General features: G+C 56.0%; 31 non-coding genes and 4 pseudogenes across 31 annotated transcripts; all 35 read left to right on the forward strand.

Annotated features, from left to right (window-relative positions):
- Window positions 1–768: 768 nt before the first annotated feature.
- On the forward strand, window positions 769–948 carry LOC145339131 (U2 spliceosomal RNA; annotated as a pseudogene).
- Window positions 949–1,163: 215 nt separating this feature from the next.
- LOC145339152 (U2 spliceosomal RNA) lies at window positions 1,164–1,355 on the forward strand. The gene has a single exon (XR_013885970.1). It is a non-coding gene; the product is annotated as a U2 spliceosomal RNA (small nuclear RNA).
- A 215-nt stretch (window positions 1,356–1,570) lies between these two features.
- On the forward strand, window positions 1,571–1,762 carry LOC145339180 (U2 spliceosomal RNA). Its single transcript, XR_013885997.1, has one exon. It is a non-coding gene; the product is annotated as a U2 spliceosomal RNA (small nuclear RNA).
- Window positions 1,763–1,977: 215 nt separating this feature from the next.
- Window positions 1,978–2,169, forward strand: LOC145339153 (U2 spliceosomal RNA). The gene has a single exon (XR_013885971.1). It is a non-coding gene; the product is annotated as a U2 spliceosomal RNA (small nuclear RNA).
- A 215-nt stretch (window positions 2,170–2,384) lies between these two features.
- Window positions 2,385–2,576, forward strand: LOC145339181 (U2 spliceosomal RNA). The gene has a single exon (XR_013885998.1). It is a non-coding gene; the product is annotated as a U2 spliceosomal RNA (small nuclear RNA).
- Window positions 2,577–2,791: 215 nt separating this feature from the next.
- On the forward strand, window positions 2,792–2,983 carry LOC145339154 (U2 spliceosomal RNA). Its single transcript, XR_013885972.1, has one exon. It is a non-coding gene; the product is annotated as a U2 spliceosomal RNA (small nuclear RNA).
- A 215-nt stretch (window positions 2,984–3,198) lies between these two features.
- On the forward strand, window positions 3,199–3,390 carry LOC145339155 (U2 spliceosomal RNA). Its single transcript, XR_013885973.1, has one exon. It is a non-coding gene; the product is annotated as a U2 spliceosomal RNA (small nuclear RNA).
- A 215-nt stretch (window positions 3,391–3,605) lies between these two features.
- LOC145339183 (U2 spliceosomal RNA) lies at window positions 3,606–3,797 on the forward strand. The gene has a single exon (XR_013886000.1). It is a non-coding gene; the product is annotated as a U2 spliceosomal RNA (small nuclear RNA).
- A 215-nt stretch (window positions 3,798–4,012) lies between these two features.
- Window positions 4,013–4,204, forward strand: LOC145339125 (U2 spliceosomal RNA). Its single transcript, XR_013885957.1, has one exon. It is a non-coding gene; the product is annotated as a U2 spliceosomal RNA (small nuclear RNA).
- A 215-nt stretch (window positions 4,205–4,419) lies between these two features.
- Window positions 4,420–4,611, forward strand: LOC145339185 (U2 spliceosomal RNA). The gene has a single exon (XR_013886002.1). It is a non-coding gene; the product is annotated as a U2 spliceosomal RNA (small nuclear RNA).
- Window positions 4,612–4,826: 215 nt separating this feature from the next.
- Window positions 4,827–5,018, forward strand: LOC145339156 (U2 spliceosomal RNA). Its single transcript, XR_013885974.1, has one exon. It is a non-coding gene; the product is annotated as a U2 spliceosomal RNA (small nuclear RNA).
- A 215-nt stretch (window positions 5,019–5,233) lies between these two features.
- Window positions 5,234–5,425, forward strand: LOC145339157 (U2 spliceosomal RNA). The gene has a single exon (XR_013885975.1). It is a non-coding gene; the product is annotated as a U2 spliceosomal RNA (small nuclear RNA).
- Window positions 5,426–5,640: 215 nt separating this feature from the next.
- Window positions 5,641–5,832, forward strand: LOC145339158 (U2 spliceosomal RNA). Its single transcript, XR_013885976.1, has one exon. It is a non-coding gene; the product is annotated as a U2 spliceosomal RNA (small nuclear RNA).
- A 215-nt stretch (window positions 5,833–6,047) lies between these two features.
- LOC145339159 (U2 spliceosomal RNA) lies at window positions 6,048–6,239 on the forward strand. The gene has a single exon (XR_013885977.1). It is a non-coding gene; the product is annotated as a U2 spliceosomal RNA (small nuclear RNA).
- A 215-nt stretch (window positions 6,240–6,454) lies between these two features.
- LOC145339160 (U2 spliceosomal RNA) lies at window positions 6,455–6,646 on the forward strand. Its single transcript, XR_013885978.1, has one exon. It is a non-coding gene; the product is annotated as a U2 spliceosomal RNA (small nuclear RNA).
- Window positions 6,647–6,861: 215 nt separating this feature from the next.
- LOC145339162 (U2 spliceosomal RNA) lies at window positions 6,862–7,053 on the forward strand. Its single transcript, XR_013885980.1, has one exon. It is a non-coding gene; the product is annotated as a U2 spliceosomal RNA (small nuclear RNA).
- Window positions 7,054–7,268: 215 nt separating this feature from the next.
- LOC145339163 (U2 spliceosomal RNA) lies at window positions 7,269–7,460 on the forward strand. The gene has a single exon (XR_013885981.1). It is a non-coding gene; the product is annotated as a U2 spliceosomal RNA (small nuclear RNA).
- A 215-nt stretch (window positions 7,461–7,675) lies between these two features.
- On the forward strand, window positions 7,676–7,867 carry LOC145339188 (U2 spliceosomal RNA). Its single transcript, XR_013886005.1, has one exon. It is a non-coding gene; the product is annotated as a U2 spliceosomal RNA (small nuclear RNA).
- Window positions 7,868–8,082: 215 nt separating this feature from the next.
- On the forward strand, window positions 8,083–8,274 carry LOC145339186 (U2 spliceosomal RNA). Its single transcript, XR_013886003.1, has one exon. It is a non-coding gene; the product is annotated as a U2 spliceosomal RNA (small nuclear RNA).
- A 215-nt stretch (window positions 8,275–8,489) lies between these two features.
- LOC145339164 (U2 spliceosomal RNA) lies at window positions 8,490–8,681 on the forward strand. Its single transcript, XR_013885982.1, has one exon. It is a non-coding gene; the product is annotated as a U2 spliceosomal RNA (small nuclear RNA).
- A 215-nt stretch (window positions 8,682–8,896) lies between these two features.
- LOC145339138 (U2 spliceosomal RNA) lies at window positions 8,897–9,010 on the forward strand (annotated as a pseudogene).
- A 4,644-nt stretch (window positions 9,011–13,654) lies between these two features.
- Window positions 13,655–13,834, forward strand: LOC145339126 (U2 spliceosomal RNA; annotated as a pseudogene).
- Window positions 13,835–14,049: 215 nt separating this feature from the next.
- On the forward strand, window positions 14,050–14,241 carry LOC145339165 (U2 spliceosomal RNA). Its single transcript, XR_013885983.1, has one exon. It is a non-coding gene; the product is annotated as a U2 spliceosomal RNA (small nuclear RNA).
- Window positions 14,242–14,456: 215 nt separating this feature from the next.
- LOC145339166 (U2 spliceosomal RNA) lies at window positions 14,457–14,648 on the forward strand. The gene has a single exon (XR_013885984.1). It is a non-coding gene; the product is annotated as a U2 spliceosomal RNA (small nuclear RNA).
- Window positions 14,649–14,863: 215 nt separating this feature from the next.
- On the forward strand, window positions 14,864–15,055 carry LOC145339167 (U2 spliceosomal RNA). Its single transcript, XR_013885985.1, has one exon. It is a non-coding gene; the product is annotated as a U2 spliceosomal RNA (small nuclear RNA).
- A 215-nt stretch (window positions 15,056–15,270) lies between these two features.
- Window positions 15,271–15,462, forward strand: LOC145339168 (U2 spliceosomal RNA). The gene has a single exon (XR_013885986.1). It is a non-coding gene; the product is annotated as a U2 spliceosomal RNA (small nuclear RNA).
- A 215-nt stretch (window positions 15,463–15,677) lies between these two features.
- LOC145339169 (U2 spliceosomal RNA) lies at window positions 15,678–15,869 on the forward strand. The gene has a single exon (XR_013885987.1). It is a non-coding gene; the product is annotated as a U2 spliceosomal RNA (small nuclear RNA).
- Window positions 15,870–16,084: 215 nt separating this feature from the next.
- Window positions 16,085–16,276, forward strand: LOC145339170 (U2 spliceosomal RNA). Its single transcript, XR_013885988.1, has one exon. It is a non-coding gene; the product is annotated as a U2 spliceosomal RNA (small nuclear RNA).
- A 215-nt stretch (window positions 16,277–16,491) lies between these two features.
- Window positions 16,492–16,683, forward strand: LOC145339187 (U2 spliceosomal RNA). The gene has a single exon (XR_013886004.1). It is a non-coding gene; the product is annotated as a U2 spliceosomal RNA (small nuclear RNA).
- Window positions 16,684–16,898: 215 nt separating this feature from the next.
- Window positions 16,899–17,090, forward strand: LOC145339171 (U2 spliceosomal RNA). The gene has a single exon (XR_013885989.1). It is a non-coding gene; the product is annotated as a U2 spliceosomal RNA (small nuclear RNA).
- A 215-nt stretch (window positions 17,091–17,305) lies between these two features.
- On the forward strand, window positions 17,306–17,497 carry LOC145339173 (U2 spliceosomal RNA). The gene has a single exon (XR_013885991.1). It is a non-coding gene; the product is annotated as a U2 spliceosomal RNA (small nuclear RNA).
- A 215-nt stretch (window positions 17,498–17,712) lies between these two features.
- Window positions 17,713–17,904, forward strand: LOC145339174 (U2 spliceosomal RNA). The gene has a single exon (XR_013885992.1). It is a non-coding gene; the product is annotated as a U2 spliceosomal RNA (small nuclear RNA).
- Window positions 17,905–18,119: 215 nt separating this feature from the next.
- LOC145339175 (U2 spliceosomal RNA) lies at window positions 18,120–18,311 on the forward strand. Its single transcript, XR_013885993.1, has one exon. It is a non-coding gene; the product is annotated as a U2 spliceosomal RNA (small nuclear RNA).
- A 215-nt stretch (window positions 18,312–18,526) lies between these two features.
- On the forward strand, window positions 18,527–18,718 carry LOC145339176 (U2 spliceosomal RNA). Its single transcript, XR_013885994.1, has one exon. It is a non-coding gene; the product is annotated as a U2 spliceosomal RNA (small nuclear RNA).
- A 215-nt stretch (window positions 18,719–18,933) lies between these two features.
- On the forward strand, window positions 18,934–19,031 carry LOC145339134 (U2 spliceosomal RNA; annotated as a pseudogene).
- Window positions 19,032–21,022: the final 1,991 nt, after the last annotated feature.

Consider the following 21,022-nt stretch of genomic DNA (forward strand, 5'->3'; position numbering starts at 1 on the left):
TCCCCGTCAGATCCTTTATGCACGCTCGAGGTCTCAACATCACCGCACGCTGCCCTCGAAGCGGCTGCGGGGCTGACGAGACGGTCGCACACCTCCTTTGGGAATGTGCCTTTGCAAAGAAGGTCTGGAGCGAGATGCAGTGGTATTTGTCGCGGTTCGTCCCGAGCAGCTCGGTGACGCAGGACTCTGTGCTCTACGGGCTGTTTCCGGGAACGCACACCGAGACAAATATCAACTGCTGCTGGAAGGTCATCAACTCGGTGAAGGACGCACTTTGGTCCGCCCGAAACTTGCTGATCTTCCAGCTGAAAGAATTGTCCTCGACCGAGTGTTGCAGACTGGCACATTCCAAGGTCCAGGACTACGTGCTGAGGGACGGGCTGAAGCTTGGGGCAGCCGCCGCAAAGGCACAATGGGGAAAGGCCACGCTGTAAGGCCTTTTAACGGAGGCAGACCGAGGGCCCAGGAACTGCAGAATACCCTCGACCTGCGTAACTGTGTGCCAATCTGAGCACTAACGGCACACAGAAATTTTTTGAGCCGTGTATATAGTTTTTTAAGTATTGAAATGTAATCATTGTAATTAGTACAAATATGTAAATATGGAGACATGGACATAGTTTTTTTTTAAGTACTGAAATGTTAAGTACTGAAATGTAGTCACTGTAGTTGTGGACAGATCTGCAAAAATGTTTTGATTCCGCATTGTTTTGCTACTCGAAGCCCTGTACACTGTAATAGATTACTTGAGATTTTTATGAATAAAGTATATTTTTGGAAAAAAAAAAAAAAAATCTGTTCTTATCAGTTTAATATCTGATAGTTCCCCGATCTGGGGACCAAATATTAACCTGATTTATGGAACAGGGCGCTGGGGAAAGGGGCTCGCTCCTACCACGCCACGCATCGACCTGGTCTTGCACTCTCTCCAGGAACGGTGCACTGACTCACAAGAGCATCAAAAACAGAACATGTGGCAGCACCTGCCTACTGGCACCGCAGGTGTCGACGGCAGAGTAAAGGACGCACACGCTGAGCCCCCTGCTGCGCTGCGACGCTACTGCAGCACTCAGGCAGGCTGACGGTTTTTCTGTGGCCAGCAAGCGGCGCGTGAAAGCCAGTGGCTGAGGAAGGGAGGGGGGCCAGCGGGGAATTGACGGGCTATCGCTTCTCGGCCTTTTGGCTAAGATCAAGTGTAGTATCTGTTCTTATCAGTTTAATATCTGATAGTTCCCCGATCTGGGGACCAAATATTAACCTGATTTTTGGAACAGGGCGCTGGGGAAAGGGGCTCGCTCCTACCACGCCACGCATCGACCTGGTCTTGCACTCTCTCCAGGAACGGTGCACTGACTCACAAGAGCATCAAAAACAGAACATGTGGCAGCACCTGCCTACTGGCACCGCAGGTGTCGACGGCAGAGTAAAGGACGCACACGCTGAGCCCCCTGCTGCGCTGCGACGCTACTGCAGCACTCAGGCAGGCTGACGGTTTTTCTGTGGCCAGCAAGCGGCGCGTGAAAGCCAGTGGCTGAGGAAGGGAGGGGGGCCAGCGGGGAATTGACGGGCTATCGCTTCTCGGCCTTTTGGCTAAGATCAAGTGTAGTACCTGTTCTTATCAGTTTAATATCTGATAGTTCCCCGATCTGGGGACCAAATATTAACCTGATTTTTGGAACAGGGCGCTGGGGAAAGGGGCTCGCTCCTACCACGCCACGCATCGACCTGGTCTTGCACTCTCTCCAGGAACGGTGCACTGACTCACAAGAGCATCAAAAACAGAACATGTGGCAGCACCTGCCTACTGGCACCGCAGGTGTCGACGGCAGAGTAAAGGACGCACACGCTGAGCCCCCTGCTGCGCTGCGACGCTACTGCAGCACTCAGGCAGGCTGACGGTTTTTCTGTGGCCAGCAAGCGGCGCGTGAAAGCCAGTGGCTGAGGAAGGGAGGGGGGCCAGCTGGGAATTGACGGGCTATCGCTTCTCGGCCTTTTGGCTAAGATCAAGTGTAGTATCTGTTCTTATCAGTTTAATATCTGATAGTTCCCCGATCTGGGGACCAAATATTAACCTGATTTTTGGAACAGGGCGCTGGGGAAAGGGGCTCGCTCCTACCACGCCACGCATCGACCTGGTCTTGCACTCTCTCCAGGAACGGTGCACTGACTCACAAGAGCATCAAAAACAGAACATGTGGCAGCACCTGCCTACTGGCACCGCAGGTGTCGACGGCAGAGTAAAGGACGCACACGCTGAGCCCCCTGCTGCGCTGCGACGCTACTGCAGCACTCAGGCAGGCTGACGGTTTTTCTGTGGCCAGCAAGCGGCGCGTGAAAGCCAGTGGCTGAGGAAGGGAGGGGGGCCAGCGGGGAATTGACGGGCTATCGCTTCTCGGCCTTTTGGCTAAGATCAAGTGTAGTACCTGTTCTTATCAGTTTAATATCTGATAGTTCCCCGATCTGGGGACCAAATATTAACCTGATTTTTGGAACAGGGCGCTGGGGAAAGGGGCTCGCTCCTACCACGCCACGCATCGACCTGGTCTTGCACTCTCTCCAGGAACGGTGCACTGACTCACAAGAGCATCAAAAACAGAACATGTGGCAGCACCTGCCTACTGGCACCGCAGGTGTCGACGGCAGAGTAAAGGACGCACACGCTGAGCCCCCTGCTGCGCTGCGACGCTACTGCAGCACTCAGGCAGGCTGACGGTTTTTCTGTGGCCAGCAAGCGGCGCGTGAAAGCCAGTGACTGAGGAAGGGAGGGGGGCCAGCTGGGAATTGACGGGCTATCGCTTCTCGGCCTTTTGGCTAAGATCAAGTGTAGTATCTGTTCTTATCAGTTTAATATCTGATAGTTCCCCGATCTGGGGACCAAATATTAACCTGATTTTTGGAACAGGGCGCTGGGGAAAGGGGCTCGCTCCTACCACGCCACGCATCGACCTGGTCTTGCACTCTCTCCAGGAACGGTGCACTGACTCACAAGAGCATCAAAAACAGAACATGTGGCAGCACCTGCCTACTGGCACCGCAGGTGTCGACGGCAGAGTAAAGGACGCACACGCTGAGCCCCCTGCTGCGCTGCGACGCTACTGCAGCACTCAGGCAGGCTGACGGTTTTTCTGTGGCCAGCAAGCGGCGCGTGAAAGCCAGTGGCTGAGGAAGGGAGGGGGGCCAGCTGGGAATTGGCGGGCTATCGCTTCTCGGCCTTTTGGCTAAGATCAAGTGTAGTATCTGTTCTTATCAGTTTAATATCTGATAGTTCCCCGATCTGGGGACCAAATATTAACCTGATTTTTGGAACAGGGCGCTGGGGAAAGGGGCTCGCTCCTACCACGCCACGCATCGACCTGGTCTTGCACTCTCTCCAGGAACGGTGCACTGACTCACAAGAGCATCAAAAACAGAACATGTGGCAGCACCTGCCTACTGGCACCGCAGGTGTCGACGGCAGAGTAAAGGACGCACACGCTGAGCCCCCTGCTGCGCTGCGACGCTACTGCAGCACTCAGGCAGGCTGACGGTTTTTCTGTGGCCAGCAAGCGGCGCGTGAAAGCCAGTGGCTGAGGAAGGGAGGGGGGCCAGCGGGGAATTGACGGGCTATCGCTTCTCGGCCTTTTGGCTAAGATCAAGTGTAGTATCTGTTCTTGTCAGTTTAATATCTGATAGTTCCCCGATCTGGGGACCAAATATTAACCTGATTTTTGGAACAGGGCGCTGGGGAAAGGGGCTCGCTCCTACCACGCCACGCATCGACCTGGTCTTGCACTCTCTCCAGGAACGGTGCACTGACTCACAAGAGCATCAAAAACAGAACATGTGGCAGCACCTGCCTACTGGCACCGCAGGTGTCGACGGCAGAGTAAAGGACGCACACGCTGAGCCCCCTGCTGCGCTGCGACGCTACTGCAGCACTCAGGCAGGCTGACGGTTTTTCTGTGGCCAGCAAGCGGCGCGTGAAAGCCAGTGGCTGAGGAAGGGAGGGGGGCCAGCTGGGAATTGACGGGCTATCGCTTCTCGGCCTTTTGGCTAAGATCAAGTGTAGTATCTGTTCTTGTCAGTTTAATATCTGATAGTTCCCCGATCTGGGGACCAAATATTAACCTGATTTTTGGAACAGGGCTCTGGGGAAAGGGGCTCGCTCCTACCACGCCACGCATCGACCTGGTCTTGCACTCTCTCCAGGAACGGTGCACTGACTCACAAGAGCATCAAAAACAGAACATGTGGCAGCACCTGCCTACTGGCACCGCAGGTGTCGACGGCAGAGTAAAGGACGCACACGCTGAGCCCCCTGCTGCGCTGCGACGCTACTGCAGCACTCAGGCAGGCTGACGGTTTTTCTGTGGCCAGCAAGCGGCGCGTGAAAGCCAGTGGCTGAGGAAGGGAGGGGGGCCAGCTGGGAATTGACGGGCTATCGCTTCTCGGCCTTTTGGCTAAGATCAAGTGTAGTATCTGTTCTTGTCAGTTTAATATCTGATAGTTCCCCGATCTGGGGACCAAATATTAACCTGATTTTTGGAACAGGGCGCTGGGGAAAGGGGCTCGCTCCTACCACGCCACGCATCGACCTGGTCTTGCACTCTCTCCAGGAACGGTGCACTGACTCACAAGAGCATCAAAAACAGAACATGTGGCAGCACCTGCCTACTGGCACCGCAGGTGTCGACGGCAGAGTAAAGGACGCACACGCTGAGCCCCCTGCTGCGCTGCGACGCTACTGCAGCACTCAGGCAGGCTGACGGTTTTTCTGTGGCCAGCAAGCGGCGCGTGAAAGCCAGTGGCTGAGGAAGGGAGGGGGGCCAGCTGGGAATTGACGGGCTATCGCTTCTCGGCCTTTTGGCTAAGATCAAGTGTAGTATCTGTTCTTATCAGTTTAATATCTGATAGTTCCCCGATCTGGGGACCAAATATTAACCTGATTTTTGGAACAGGGCGCTGGGGAAAGGGGCTCGCTCCTACCACGCCACGCATCGACCTGGTCTTGCACTCTCTCCAGGAACGGTGCACTGACTCACAAGAGCATCAAAAACAGAACATGTGGCAGCACCTGCCTACTGGCACCGCAGGTGTCGACGGCAGAGTAAAGGACGCACACGCTGAGCCCCCTGCTGCGCTGCGACGCTACTGCAGCACTCAGGCAGGCTGACGGTTTTTCTGTGGCCAGCAAGCGGCGCGTGAAAGCCAGTGGCTGAGGAAGGGAGGGGGGCCAGCTGGGAATTGACGGGCTATCGCTTCTCGGCCTTTTGGCTAAGATCAAGTGTAGTATCTGTTCTTATCAGTTTAATATCTGATAGTTCCCCGATCTGGGGACCAAATATTAACCTGATTTTTGGAACAGGGCGCTGGGGAAAGGGGCTCGCTCCTACCACGCCACGCATCGACCTGGTCTTGCACTCTCTCCAGGAACGGTGCACTGACTCACAAGAGCATCAAAAACAGAACATGTGGCAGCACCTGCCTACTGGCACCGCAGGTGTCGACGGCAGAGTAAAGGACGCACACGCTGAGCCCCCTGCTGCGCTGCGACGCTACTGCAGCACTCAGGCAGGCTGACGGTTTTTCTGTGGCCAGCAAGCGGCGCGTGAAAGCCAGTGGCTGAGGAAGGGAGGGGGGCCAGCGGGGAATTGACGGGCTATCGCTTCTCGGCCTTTTGGCTAAGATCAAGTGTAGTATCTGTTCTTATCAGTTTAATATCTGATAGTTCCCCGATCTGGGGACCAAATATTAACCTGATTTTTGGAACAGGGCGCTGGGGAAAGGGGCTCGCTCCTACCACGCCACGCATCGACCTGGTCTTGCACTCTCTCCAGGAACGGTGCACTGACTCACAAGAGCATCAAAAACAGAACATGTGGCAGCACCTGCCTACTGGCACCGCAGGTGTCGACGGCAGAGTAAAGGACGCACACGCTGAGCCCCCTGCTGCGCTGCGACGCTACTGCAGCACTCAGGCAGGCTGACGGTTTTTCTGTGGCCAGCAAGCGGCGCGTGAAAGCCAGTGGCTGAGGAAGGGAGGGGGGCCAGCGGGGAATTGACGGGCTATCGCTTCTCGGCCTTTTGGCTAAGATCAAGTGTAGTATCTGTTCTTATCAGTTTAATATCTGATAGTTCCCCGATCTGGGGACCAAATATTAACCTGATTTTTGGAACAGGGCGCTGGGGAAAGGGGCTCGCTCCTACCACGCCACGCATCGACCTGGTCTTGCACTCTCTCCAGGAACGGTGCACTGACTCACAAGAGCATCAAAAACAGAACATGTGGCAGCACCTGCCTACTGGCACCGCAGGTGTCGACGGCAGAGTAAAGGACGCACACGCTGAGCCCCCTGCTGCGCTGCGACGCTACTGCAGCACTCAGGCAGGCTGACGGTTTTTCTGTGGCCAGCAAGCGGCGCGTGAAAGCCAGTGGCTGAGGAAGGGAGGGGGGCCAGCTGGGAATTGACGGGCTATCGCTTCTCGGCCTTTTGGCTAAGATCAAGTGTAGTATCTGTTCTTATCAGTTTAATATCTGATAGTTCCCCGATCTGGGGACCAAATATTAACCTGATTTTTGGAACAGGGCGCTGGGGAAAGGGGCTCGCTCCTACCACGCCACGCATCGACCTGGTCTTGCACTCTCTCCAGGAACGGTGCACTGACTCACAAGAGCATCAAAAACAGAACATGTGGCAGCACCTGCCTACTGGCACCGCAGGTGTCGACGGCAGAGTAAAGGACGCACACGCTGAGCCCCCTGCTGCGCTGCGACGCTACTGCAGCACTCAGGCAGGCTGACGGTTTTTCTGTGGCCAGCAAGCGGCGCGTGAAAGCCAGTGGCTGAGGAAGGGAGGGGGGCCAGCTGGGAATTGACGGGCTATCGCTTCTCGGCCTTTTGGCTAAGATCAAGTGTAGTATCTGTTCTTATCAGTTTAATATCTGATAGTTCCCCGATCTGGGGACCAAATATTAACCTGATTTTTGGAACAGGGCGCTGGGGAAAGGGGCTCGCTCCTACCACGCCACGCATCGACCTGGTCTTGCACTCTCTCCAGGAACGGTGCACTGACTCACAAGAGCATCAAAAACAGAACATGTGGCAGCACCTGCCTACTGGCACCGCAGGTGTCGACGGCAGAGTAAAGGACGCACACGCTGAGCCCCCTGCTGCGCTGCGACGCTACTGCAGCACTCAGGCAGGCTGACGGTTTTTCTGTGGCCAGCAAGCGGCGCGTGAAAGCCAGTGGCTGAGGAAGGGAGGGGGGCCAGCGGGGAATTGACGGGCTATCGCTTCTCGGCCTTTTGGCTAAGATCAAGTGTAGTATCTGTTCTTATCAGTTTAATATCTGATAGTTCCCCGATCTGGGGACCAAATATTAACCTGATTTTTGGAACAGGGCGCTGGGGAAAGGGGCTCGCTCCTACCACGCCACGCATCGACCTGGTCTTGCACTCTCTCCAGGAACGGTGCACTGACTCACAAGAGCATCAAAAACAGAACATGTGGCAGCACCTGCCTACTGGCACCGCAGGTGTCGACGGCAGAGTAAAGGACGCACACGCTGAGCCCCCTGCTGCGCTGCGACGCTACTGCAGCACTCAGGCAGGCTGACGGTTTTTCTGTGGCCAGCAAGCGGCGCGTGAAAGCCAGTGGCTGAGGAAGGGAGGGGGGCCAGCTGGGAATTGACGGGCTATCGCTTCTCGGCCTTTTGGCTAAGATCAAGTGTAGTATCTGTTCTTATCAGTTTAATATCTGATAGTTCCCCGATCTGGGGACCAAATATTAACCTGATTTTTGGAACAGGGCTCTGGGGAAAGGGGCTCGCTCCTACCACGCCACGCATCGACCTGGTCTTGCACTCTCTCCAGGAACGGTGCACTGACTCACAAGAGCATCAAAAACAGAACATGTGGCAGCACCTGCCTACTGGCACCGCAGGTGTCGACGGCAGAGTAAAGGACGCACACGCTGAGCCCCCTGCTGCGCTGCGACGCTACTGCAGCACTCAGGCAGGCTGACGGTTTTTCTGTGGCCAGCAAGCGGCGCGTGAAAGCCAGTGGCTGAGGAAGGGAGAGGGGCCAGCTGGGAATTGACGGGCTATCGCTTCTCGGCCTTTTGGCTAAGATCAAGTGTAGTATCTGTTCTTGTCAGTTTAATATCTGATAGTTCCCCGATCTGGGGACCAAATATTAACCTGATTTTTGGAACAGGGCGCTGGGGAAAGGGGCTCGCTCCTACCACGCCACGCATCGACCTGGTCTTGCACTCTCTCCAGGAACGGTGCACTGACTCACAAGAGCATCAAAAACAGAACATGTGGCAGCACCTGCCTACTGGCACCGCAGGTGTCGACGGCAGAGTAAAGGACGCACACGCTGAGCCCCCTGCTGCGCTGCGACGCTACTGCAGCACTCAGGCAGGCTGACGGTTTTTCTGTGGCCAGCAAGCGGCGCGTGAAAGCCAGTGGCTGAGGAAGGGAGGGGGGCCAGCTGGGAATTGACGGGCTATCGCTTCTCGGCCTTTTGGCTAAGATCAAGTGTAGTATCTGTTCTTATCAGTTTAATATCTGATAGTTCCCCGATCTGGGGACCAAATATTAACCTGATTTTTGGAACAGGGCGCTGGGGAAAGGGGCTCGCTCCTACCACGCCACGCATCGACCTGGTCTTGCACTCTCTCCAGGAACGGTGCACTGACTCACAAGAGCATCAAAAACAGAACATGTGGCAGCACCTGCCTACTGGCACCGCAGGTGTCGACGGCAGAGTAAAGGACGCACACGCTGAGCCCCCTGCTGCGCTGCGACGCTACTGCAGCACTCAGGCAGGCTGACGGTTTTTCTGTGGCCAGCAAGCGGCGCGTGAAAGCCAGTGGCTGAGGAAGGGAGGGGGGCCAGCTGGGAATTGACGGGCTATCGCTTCTCGGCCTTTTGGCTAAGATCAAGTGTAGTATCTGTTCTTATCAGTTTATCACGTTCCAAATGTATAACCCCTACGTCCCTGCGGCTGATGTGCTGACGTTCCTCTCCAGGTACGTGGAGGTGAAGGGTGAGAGCACGGATGTGATGGACAAGTACGGAATCTGGACCTGTAAGAGACAGGTGAGAGTAACTCTGAGGACTGACCCCAACGGAGACCTCCTGCACCCGCCCTCCAATTTTGCCATTGGGGGGAATCGAGGCTTCCTGTACTACGCGGGACAGCCTCGAGTGTGCCGAATCTGCGGCAAAACCGGCCATTTTGCCGCGAGCTGCAGCACCACCTTCTGCAGAAACTGCTTGAAGGAGGGGCACGCGACAAAGGACTGCAGCGACAGCAAATGTTGCAACCTGTGTGGGGAGGCTGGCCACGTCTACAGAGCCTGCCCCAAGCGAAAGGCCACTTACGCCCAGATCACCGGAGGCGGAGTGAAGAAGGCAAGCGTCCGTGCCACCTCAGAGGGACAGACGACCGGTCCAGAAGCAGGCCCGGAAAAGGTTTCGGAAGGACGAGCGGACCCCCCAGTGCAGCAGGAGGACGCATCGTCAGCACCACCAGCAGAGGGCGCCGAAGCCATGGAACAGGAGAGCTCGGAGCTCGAAAGCCCCTGGCTGAAAGTCAAATCCAGCAGAAAGATACGGAAAAGGAAATCCGTGGCAGCGAGACCCCTCAACGGTGACGAGAGAAAAGCTGCCAGACGACGACAGAACCTCAAGAGGCTCTTTTCAAAAGCGACGAAGAATCCACAGGTGACGGGGAGAACCGACGCCATCGCAGCAGCAGCAGACCATCCAGACGGCCACATGACTCCGACGATGTCACCCAGTCGCCGACGAGGATTTGAGGCAGGTTCGGACGGATATATCAGCCCTGCCGCCCTGCAGAACTTCGTCAGCACCACAGGAATGCGGAACCGGGTGCATGCTGACTGACGGACATGTAAGAACTGCCAAATCTTTTTGTACTTTAAAAATGTCTTTTAAGTTTGCCTCGGTAAATGTACGCAGTGTCAAAGACGGGTTGAGATGTGCGTCCACATTATCCTACCTGGCCAACGTCAAAGCCGACCTGCTGTTCCTGCAGGAGTGTGGGATCCCTCACCTCAGCAGCTACAGGCGCTGGTCGAGTGCGTGGTCCCACGGACCGTCCATCTGGTCAGGTGGGAACGACTGCCGTTCCTCGGGCCTCGGCATCCTGCTGCGGGGAGGTGGCTTCACCATCTCCGAAGTTAGGGAGGTGGTGGGGGGACGCCTTCTCGTAGCAGACGTCACGTACAAAAACTGCCCTCTCAGGCTGATTAATGTGTATGCCCCTGCCGCCAGAACCGAGCGGCTGGCGGTTTTTGAGCAGCTGCCACAGCTGCTCACCACCTCCAGGCCGGTCATTCTGGGTGGGGACTTCAATTGTATCCTAGACAAGGCCGACCGATCCAGCAGGGCTGAAAACAAACTGGACGCTACGTCCAGAGCCCTGCTGGAGACGGTCAAAGATGCCAAGCTGCTCGACGTCTTCAGCAACCCAGCAGACGGAGGGCAGCGCAGGTACACATGGTCGCGACCTGACGGGTCGGTTCGCTCCAGGATCGACTTCATGTTTGTGTCCCGCGCGCTCACGGTCAGGCCCACCGACGTCAGGCCGGTGTTCTTTTCTGACCACTGCCTCCTGCTGGCCGACTGTCAGCTGGAGGCAAACCAGAAAGTGGGCAGGGGGTCCTGGAAGCTGAACGTAGAACTGTTGACCCCAGAGAACCTCGAGGAACTCAGGAGGGATTACCACGGTTGGAGGACCGTCAAACCCTTCTTTGAGTCTCCATCGCTCTGGTGGGAAACCATCAAAGGCAACATCAAAAGGTTCTTCATCCGCAAAGGGGTTCAGAAGGCCAGGGAGAGACGGCGGGACATGTCCCGACTCCAGAAAAGCATGCAGGAACTGCTCCAACTGCAGTCGATGGGGGTCGATGTCAGGGAGGAGCTCCAGGAGGCGAAGAGCCAGCAAGCCTCGCTCTTTGCCTCGGAGGCCGCCAAGGTCATTTTCCGGTCCAGGGTCCGCTCCGTGGAGCAGGACGAAAAGTGCTCACGCTTCTTCTTCCAGAAGGTGCACAGAGAAACCTCTGTGATCAGCAGCCTGAAGGAAGAGGACGGCTCAGTGGGGTCATCGCAGTCTGACATTCTGAGGATCTGCAAATCCTTCTATGCCGGACTGTATGACCTGAAGCCGACAGACAGCACGGCCTCCCAGTCTTTCCTGTCGTCTATCACGCAGGTCTTAGACGACGGTGAGCGGGACAGCCTGGACAGACCGGTATCTCTGGAAGAGCTGACCAAGGCCGTCGAGTCCTTGCAGAAGGGTAAAACTCCCGGAAGCGACGGCTTACCGGCGGAGTTTTACTCGGCGTTGTGGGACTTGACGGGCCCGGACCTCCTGGAAGTATACGAGAGTATGCTTCTGGAGGGCAGGATGTCAGAATCCATGAGGAAAGGCATCATTACCCTCATCTACAAGCAGAAGGGGGAGAGGGAAGAAATTCGGAATTGGCGACCCATTTCACTATTGAACGTGGATTACAAAATTCTGGCCAAGGTCATCGCCAACCGGGTCAAGTCTGCTCTGGGGTCAGTAATCCATCCTGATCAAACCTGTGCTGTACCCGGCAGGAAGATCTCTGACAGCCTGGCGCTACTCAGGGATACGATCGCCTACGTGCAGGACAGGCAGGTGGATACGTGCCTCATCAGCCTCGACCAGGAGAAGGCGTTTGACAGAATATCGCACAGCTACATGATGGATGTGCTCTCCAAAATGGGTTTTGGGGAGGGAATACGCAATTGGATCCGGCTGCTCTACACAGACATCAGTAGCGCAGTCTCAGTCAACGGGTGGGAAACAGATAGCTTCCAAATCAGGTCTGGAGTCAGACAGGGCTGCCCTCTCTCCTCCGTCCTTTTTGTGTGTTGCATTGAACCCTTTGCCCAGGCCCTCAGAAGCGACCCAGGCATCAAAGGGGTGACAATCCCAGGCAGCGGAGGCACGCAGGTCAAAGCCTCCCTGTACATGGATGACGTGGCTGTGTTCTGCTCGGACCCCTCGTCTGTCCGCAGGCTCCTCCAGGTCTGCGAGCAGTTCGAGCTGGCCTCGGGAGCCAAAGTCAACCAGGGAAAGAGCGAGGCCATGTTCTTTGGGAACTGGGCCGACAAATCCTTTGTCCCCTTCACCGTCAGGGCAGAGTACCTGAAGGTGCTGGGGATATGGTTCGGAGCGGCAGGGGCATGCATCAAAAACTGGGAGGAGCGCATCGCGAAAGCCAGGCAGAAACTGGGCTTGTGGGAGAATCGCTCGCTCTCCATAACAGGGAAAAACCTGGTGATCCGGTGCGAGTTGCTGTCCGTGTTGTTGTACGTGGCGCAGGTGTGGCCTATCCCCAAATCCTGCGCTGCAGCAGTGACGCAGGCCATCTTCAAATTTATCTGGAGATCAAAGATGGATCGCGTCCGGAGGGAGGCGATGCACAAATCTCCAGAGAACGGAGGGAAAGACATTCCCAACGCCGCCCTCATCCTGATGGCCACCTTTGTGTGCGGCTGCATCAAGCTGTGCGTAGATCCTCGGTACACCAACAGCAAGTGCCACTACTTTTTGAGGTTCTACCTGTCCCGAGTGTTGCGAAGGATGGGTCTGGCCACACTGCCGCGGAACGCTCCGAGTAGTTGGACCGTCCCGCAGCACCTGTCCTTCGTGGAGAAATTTTTCCGCAAACACACCTTTGACCACAAGGCGATTAAGCAGTGGTCAGCGCGTAACGTCCTTGGGGCCCTGAGAGAAAAGGAGACGGCGGATCCTGTCGGATGGTTCCCTGAGCAGACTGTCAGTGTCATCTGGCAGAACGCCTCATCACCAGAACTGACAAACAAGCACCAAGATCTGGCTTGGCTGGTGGTGAGAAGGGCACTCCCCGTCAGATCCTTTATGCACGCTCGAGGTCTCAACATCACCGCACGCTGCCCTCGAAGCGGCTGCGGGGCTGACGAGACGGTCGCACACCTCCTTGTGGAATGTGCCTTTGCAAAGAAGGTCTGGAGCGAGATGCAGTGGTATTTGTCGAGGTTCGTCCCGAGCAGCTCGGTGACGCATGACTCTGTGCTCTACGGGCTGTTTCCGGGGACGCACACCGAGACAAATATCAACTGCTGCTGGAAGGTCATCAACTCGGTGAAGGACGCACTTTGGTCCGCCCGAAACTTGCTGATCTTCCAGCTGAAAGAACTGTCCTCGACCGAGTGTTGCAGACTGGCACATTCCAAGGTCCAGGACTACGTGCTGAGGGACGGGCTGAAGCTTGGGGCAGCCGCCGCAAAGGCACAATGGGGAAAGGCCACACTGTAAGGCCTTTTAACGGAGGCAGACCGAGGGCCCAGGAACTGCAGAATACCCTCGACCTGCGTAACTGTGTGCCAATCTGAGCACTAACGGCACACAGTAATCTTTTGAGGCATGTATATAGTTTTAAGTATTGAAATGTAATCATGGCAATTAGTACAAATATGTAAATATTGAGACATGGACATAGTTTTTTAAGTACTGAAATGTAGTCACTGTAGTTTGGACAGATCTGCAAAAATGTTTTGATTCCGCATTGTTTTCCTACTCGAAGCCCTGTACACTGTAACAGATTACTTGAGATTTTTATGAATAAAGTATATTTTTGGAAAAAAAAAAAAAAAATCTGTTCTTATCAGTTTAATATCTGATAGTTCCCCGATCTGGGGACCAAATATTAACCTGATTTTTGGAACAGGGCGCTGGGGAAAGGGGCTCGCTCCTACCACGCCACGCATCGACCTGGTCTTGCACTCTCTCCAGGAACGGTGCACTGACTCACAAGAGCATCAAAAACAGAACATGTGGCAGCACCTGCCTACTGGCACCGCAGGTGTCGACGGCAGAGTAAAGGACGCACACGCTGAGCCCCCTGCTGCGCTGCGACGCTACTGCAGCACTCAGGCAGGCTGACGGTTTTTCTGTGGCCAGCAAGCGGAGCGTGAAAGCCAGTGGCTGAGGAAGGGAGGGGGGCCAGCTGGGAATTGACGGGCTATCGCTTCTCGGCCTTTTGGCTAAGATCAAGTGTAGTATCTGTTCTTATCAGTTTAATATCTGATAGTTCCCCGATCTGGGGACCAAATATTAACCTGATTTTTGGAACAGGGCGCTGGGGAAAGGGGCTCGCTCCTACCACGCCACGCATCGACCTGGTCTTGCACTCTCTCCAGGAACGGTGCACTGACTCACAAGAGCATCAAAAACAGAACATGTGGCAGCACCTGCCTACTGGCACCGCAGGTGTCGACGGCAGAGTAAAGGACGCACACGCTGAGCCCCCTGCTGCGCTGCGACGCTACTGCAGCACTCAGGCAGGCTGACGGTTTTTCTGTGGCCAGCAAGCGGCGCGTGAAAGCCAGTGGCTGAGGAAGGGAGGGGGGCCAGCGGGGAATTGACGGGCTATCGCTTCTCGGCCTTTTGGCTAAGATCAAGTGTAGTATCTGTTCTTATCAGTTTAATATCTGATAGTTCCCCGATCTGGGGACCAAATATTAACCTGATTTTTGGAACAGGGCGCTGGGGAAAGGGGCTCGCTCCTACCACGCCACGCATCGACCTGGTCTTGCACTCTCTCCAGGAACGGTGCACTGACTCACAAGAGCATCAAAAACAGAACATGTGGCAGCACCTGCCTACTGGCACCGCAGGTGTCGACGGCAGAGTAAAGGACGCACACGCTGAGCCCCCTGCTGCGCTGCGACGCTACTGCAGTACTCAGGCAGGCTGACGGTTTTTCTGTGGCCAGCAAGCGGCGCGTGAAAGCCAGTGGCTGAGGAAGGGAGGGGGGCCAGCGGGGAATTGACGGGCTATCGCTTCTCGGCCTTTTGGCTAAGATCAAGTGTAGTATCTGTTCTTATCAGTTTAATATCTGATAGTTCCCCGATCTGGGGACCAAATATTAACCTGATTTTTGGAACAGGGCGCTGGGGAAAGGGGCTCGCTCCTACCACGCCACGCATCGACCTGGTCTTGCACTCTCTCCAGGAACGGTGCACTGACTCACAAGAGCATCAAAAACAGAACATGTGGCAGCACCTGCCTACTGGCACCGCAGGTGTCGACGGCAGAGTAAAGGACGCACACGCTGAGCCCCCTGCTGCGCTGCGACGCTACTGCAGCACTCAGGCAGGCTGACGGTTTTTCTGTGGCCAGCAAGCGGCGCGTGAAAGCCAGTGGCTGAGGAAGGGAGGGGGGCCAGCGGGGAATTGACGGGCTATCGCTTCTCGGCCTTTTGGCTAAGATCAAGTGTAGTATCTGTTCTTATCAGTTTAATATCTGATAGTTCCCCGATCTGGGGACCAAATATTAACCTGATTTTTGGAACAGGGCGCTGGGGAAAGGGGCTCGCTCCTACCACGCCACGCATCGACCTGGTCTTGCACTCTCTCCAGGAACGGTGCACTGACTCACAAGAGCATCAAAAACAGAACATGTGGCAGCACCTGCCTACTGGCACCGCAGGTGTCGACGGCAGAGTAAAGGACGCACACGCTGAGCCCCCTGCTGCGCTGCGACGCTACTGCAGCACTCAGGCAGGCTGACGGTTTTTCTGTGGCCAGCAAGCGGCGCGTGAAAGCCAGTGGCTGAGGAAGGGAAGGGGGCCAGCGGGGAATTGACGGGCTATCGCTTCTCGGCCTTTTGGCTAAGATCAAGTGTAGTATCTGTTCTTATCAGTTTAATATCTGATAGTTCCCCGATCTGGGGACCAAATATTAACCTGATTTTTGGAACAGGGCGCTGGGGAAAGGGGCTCGCTCCTACCACGCCACGCATCGACCTGGTCTTGCACTCTCTCCAGGAACGGTGCACTGACTCACAAGAGCATCAAAAACAGAACATGTGGCAGCACCTGCCTACTGGCACCGCAGGTGTCGACGGCAGAGTAAAGGACGCACACGCTGAGCCCCCTGCTGCGCTGCGACGCTACTGCAGCACTCAGGCAGGCTGACGGTTTTTCTGTGGCCAGCAAGCGGCGCGTGAAAGCCAGTGGCTGAGGAAGGGAGGGGGGCCAGCTGGGAATTGACGGGCTATCGCTTCTCGGCCTTTTGGCTAAGATCAAGTGTAGTATCTGTTCTTATCAGTTTAATATCTGATAGTTCCCCGATCTGGGGACCAAATATTAACCTGATTTTTGGAACAGGGCGCTGGGGAAAGGGGCTCGCTCCTACCACGCCACGCATCGACCTGGTCTTGCACTCTCTCCAGGAACGGTGCACTGACTCACAAGAGCATCAAAAACAGAACATGTGGCAGCACCTGCCTACTGGCACCGCAGGTGTCGACGGCAGAGTAAAGGACGCACACGCTGAGCCCCCTGCTGCGCTGCGACGCTACTGCAGCACTCAGGCAGGCTGACGGTTTTTCTGTGGCCAGCAAGCGGCGCGTGAAAGCCAGTGGCTGAGGAAGGGAGAGGGGCCAGCTGGGAATTGACGGGCTATCGCTTCTCGGCCTTTTGGCTAAGATCAAGTGTAGTATCTGTTCTTGTCAGTTTAATAACTGATAGTTCCCCGATCTGGGGACCAAATATTAACCTGATTTTTGGAACAGGGCGCTGGGGAAAGGGGCTCGCTCCTACCACGCCACGCATCGACCTGGTCTTGCACTCTCTCCAGGAACGGTGCACTGACTCACAAGAGCATCAAAAACAGAACATGTGGCAGCACCTGCCTACTGGCACCGCAGGTGTCGACGGCAGAGTAAAGGACGCACACGCTGAGCCCCCTGCTGCGCTGCGACGCTACTGCAGCACTCAGGCAGGCTGACGGTTTTTCTGTGGCCAGCAAGCGGCGCGTGAAAGCCAGTGGCTGAGGAAGGGAGGGGGGCCAGCGGGGAATTGACGGGCTATCGCTTCTCGGCCTTTTGGCTAAGATCAAGTGTAGTATCTGTTCTTATCAGTTTAATATCTGATAGTTCCCCGATCTGGGGACCAAATATTAACCTGATTTTTGGAACAGGGCGCTGGGGAAAGGGGCTCGCTCCTACCACGCCACGCATCGACCTGGTCTTGCACTCTCTCCAGGAACGGTGCACTGACTCACAAGAGCATCAAAAACAGAACATGTGGCAGCACCTGCCTACTGGCACCGCAGGTGTCGACGGCAGAGTAAAGGACGCACACGCTGAGCCCCCTGCTGCGCTGCGACGCTACTGCAGCACTCAGGCAGGCTGACGGTTTTTCTGTGGCCAGCAAGCGGCGCGTGAAAGCCAGTGGCTGAGGAAGGGAGGGGGGCCAGCGGGGAATTGACGGGCTATCGCTTCTCGGCCTTTTGGCTAAGATCAAGTGTAGTATCTGTTCTTATCAGTTTAATATCTGATAGTTCCCCGATCTGGGGACCAAATATTAACCTGATTTTTGGAACAGGGCGCTGGGGAAAGGGGCTCGCTCCTACCACGCCACGCATCGACCTGGTCTTGCACTCTCTCCAGGAACGGTGCACTGACTCACAAGAGCATCAAAAACAGAACATGTGGCAGCACCTGCCTACTGGCACCGCAGGTGTCGACGGCAGAGTAAAGGACGCACACGCTGAGCCCCCTGCTGCGCTGCGACGCTACTGCAGCACTCAGGCAGGCTGACGGTTTTTCTGTGGCCAGCAAGCGGCGCGTGAAAGCCAGTGGCTGAGGAAGGGAGGGGGGCCAGCGGGGAATTGACGGGCTATCGCTTCTCGGCCTTTTGGCTAAGATCAAGTGTAGTATCTGTTCTTATCAGTTTAATATCTGATAGTTCCCCGATCTGGGGACCAAATATTAACCTGATTTTTGGAACAGGGCGCTGGGGAAAGGGGCTCGCTCCTACCACGCCACGCATCGACCTGGTCTTGCACTCTCTCCAGGAACGGTGCACTGACTCACAAGAGCATCAAAAACAGAACATGTGGCAGCACCTGCCTACTGGCACCGCAGGTGTCGACGGCAGAGTAAAGGACGCACACGCTGAGCCCCCTGCTGCGCTGCGACGCTACTGCAGCACTCAGGCAGGCTGACGGTTTTTCTGTGGCCAGCAAGCGGCGCGTGAAAGCCAGTGGCTGAGGAAGGGAGGGGGGCCAGCGGGGAATTGACGGGCTATCGCTTCTCGGCCTTTTGGCTAAGATCAAGTGTAGTATCTGTTCTTATCAGTTTAATATCTGATAGTTCCCCGATCTGGGGACCAAATATTAACCTGATTTTTGGAACAGGGCGCTGGGGAAAGGGGCTCGCTCCTACCACGCCACGCATCGACCTGGTCTTGCACTCTCTCCAGGAACGGTGCACTGACTCACAAGAGCATCAAAAACAGAACATGTGGCAGCACCTGCCTACTGGCACCGCAGGTGTCGACGGCAGAGTAAAGGACGCACACGCTGAGCCCCCTGCTGCGCTGCGACGCTACTGCAGCACTCAGGCAGGCTGACGGTTTTTCTGTGGCCAGCAAGCGGCGCGTGAAAGCCAGTGGCTGAGGAAGGGAGGGGGGCCAGCGGGGAATTGACGGGCTATCGCTTCTCGGCCTTTTGGCTAAGATCAAGTGTAGTATCTGTTCTTATCAGTTTAATATCTGATAGTTCCCCGATCTGGGGACCAAATATTAACCTGATTTTTGGAACAGGGCGCTGGGGAAAGGGGCTCGCTCCTACCACGCCACGCATCGACCTGGTCTTGCACTCTCTCCAGGAACGGTGCACTGACTCACAAGAGCATCAAAAACAGAACATGTGGCAGCACCTGCCTACTGGCACCGCAGGTGTCGACGGCAGAGTAAAGGACGCACACGCTGAGCCCCCTGCTGCGCTGCGACGCTACTGCAGCACTCAGGCAGGCTGACGGTTTTTCTGTGGCCAGCAAGCGGCGCGTGAAAGCCAGTGGCTGAGGAAGGGAGGGGGGCCAGCGGGGAATTGACGGGCTATCGCTTCTCGGCCTTTTGGCTAAGATCAAGTGTAGTATCTGTTCTTATCAGTTTTGAGGTGTCTCCTCGAAGGGGATTGCCACCGGTGGAAACCTAACGGTGCCAACTAAGCCGGTTGAGCGTCCACCCCTTCAGGATTGGGTCAGTTGCTCGGGTGTACTCCATACAAACTGACTGGCCTCGGACTGAGAGCCGTTCTCACTGTCTACAAGCGATCTTAGCCTGAGGCTCGAATTTCGCAAAGAGCTATCGGATCTCCATGGGCGTCGTGGAAGCTGGCGTCAGACGATCGGGAGAAGACCGTCTGCAACACTTGAGCTCTGCTGCTATTGGTGGACCTTAATGCTGGTTTCAAGCCTCTGGCTTGGACCTAACGCCGGTACTGTACGACTCAGTGTCGCTGAACTATGGCTGCAGCTACATCGAAAGCTACAGGCCAAGGACTGCCCAACACCATCCGGGTGAAGGCTTCAGGAGGAGACTTGCCCGTGGGCCGAGACTTCGTCGTGAAGAAGGTACTGTTTGAGTGCTGCGGATTCCAGGCAGCAGACGTCTACGGTGTGGCTGAATACAGCAACCAGCCCTACGTGGACGTCAGCTTCAGGAGCCTGTCAGGATGCCTCAAGTTCCTGACAGCACTCAAGGAGAAAGGCAAAGAGGGGCCCCTCTCCATCCTGACGGCGGAGCCCCTGTTCACCGTGCCGTCCCAGAGGAACCGGGTTATCACGTTCCAAATGTATAACCCCTACGTCCCTGCGGCTATTGTGCTCACGTTCCTCTCCAGGTACGTGGAGGTGAAGGGTGAGAGCGCGGATGTGATGGACAAGTACGGAATCTGGACCTGTAAGAGACAGGTGAGAGTAACTCTCAGGACTGACCCCAACGGAGACCTCCTGCACCCGCCCTCCAATTTTGCCATCGGGGGGAATCGAGGCTTCCTGTACTACGCGGGACAGCCTCGAGTGTGCCGAATCTGCGGCAAAACCGGCCATTTTGCCGCGAGCTGCAGCACCACCTTCTGCAGAAACTGCTTGAAGGAGGGGCACGCGACAAAGGACTGCAGCGACAGCAAATGTTGCAACCTGTGTGGGGAGGCTGGCCACGTCTACAGAGCCTGCCCCAAGCGAAAGGCCACTTACGCCCAGATCACCGGAGGCGGAGTGAAGAAGGCAAGCGTCCGTGCCACCTCAGAGGGACAGACGACCGGTCCAGAAGCAGGCCCGGAAAAGGTTTCGGAAGGACGAGCGGACCCCCCAGTGCAGCAGGAGGACGCATCGTCAGCACCACCAGCAGAGGGCGCCGAAGCCATGGAACAGGAGAGCTCGGAGCTCGAAAGCCCCTGGCTGAAAGTCAAATCCAGCAGAAAGATACGGAAAAGGAAATCTGTGGCAGCGAGACCCCTCAACGGTGACGAGAGAAAAGCTGCCAGACGACGACAGAACCTCAAGAGGCTCTTTTCAAAAGCGACGAAGAATCCACAGGTGACGGGGAGAACCGAGGCCATCGCAGCAGCAGCAGACCATCCAGACGGCCACATGAGTCCGACGATGTCACCCAGTCGCCGACGAGGATTTGAGGCAGTTTCGGACGGATATATCAGCCCTGCCGCCCTGCAGAACTTCGTCAGCACCACAGGAATGCGGAACCGGGTGCATGCTGACTGACGGACATGTAAGAACTGCCAAATCTTTTTGTACTTTAAAAATGTCTTTTAAGTTTGCCTCGGTAAATGTACGCAGTGTCAAAGACGGGTTGAGATGTGCGTCCACGTTATCCTACCTGGCCAACGTCAAAGCCGACCTGCTGTTCCTGCAGGAGTGTGGGATCCCTCACCTCAGCAGCTACAGGCGCTGGTCGAGTGCGTGGTCCCACGGACCATCCATCTGGTCAGGTGGGAACGACTGCCGTTCCTCGGGCCTCGGCATCCTGCTGCGGGGAGGTGGCTTCACCATCTCCGAAGTTAGGGAGGTGGTGGGGGGACGCCTTCTCGTAGCAGACGTCACGTACAAAAACTGCCCTCTCAGGCTGATTAATGTGTATGCCCCTGCCGCCAGAACCGAGCGGCTGGCGGTTTTTGAGCAGCTGCCA

Source organism: Carcharhinus amblyrhynchos, unplaced genomic scaffold (genome assembly GCF_965287045.1).
Source record: "Carcharhinus amblyrhynchos unplaced genomic scaffold, sCarAmb.v2.hapA chromosome_334, whole genome shotgun sequence".
NCBI classification, from domain to species: Eukaryota; Metazoa; Chordata; class Chondrichthyes; order Carcharhiniformes; family Carcharhinidae; genus Carcharhinus; species Carcharhinus amblyrhynchos.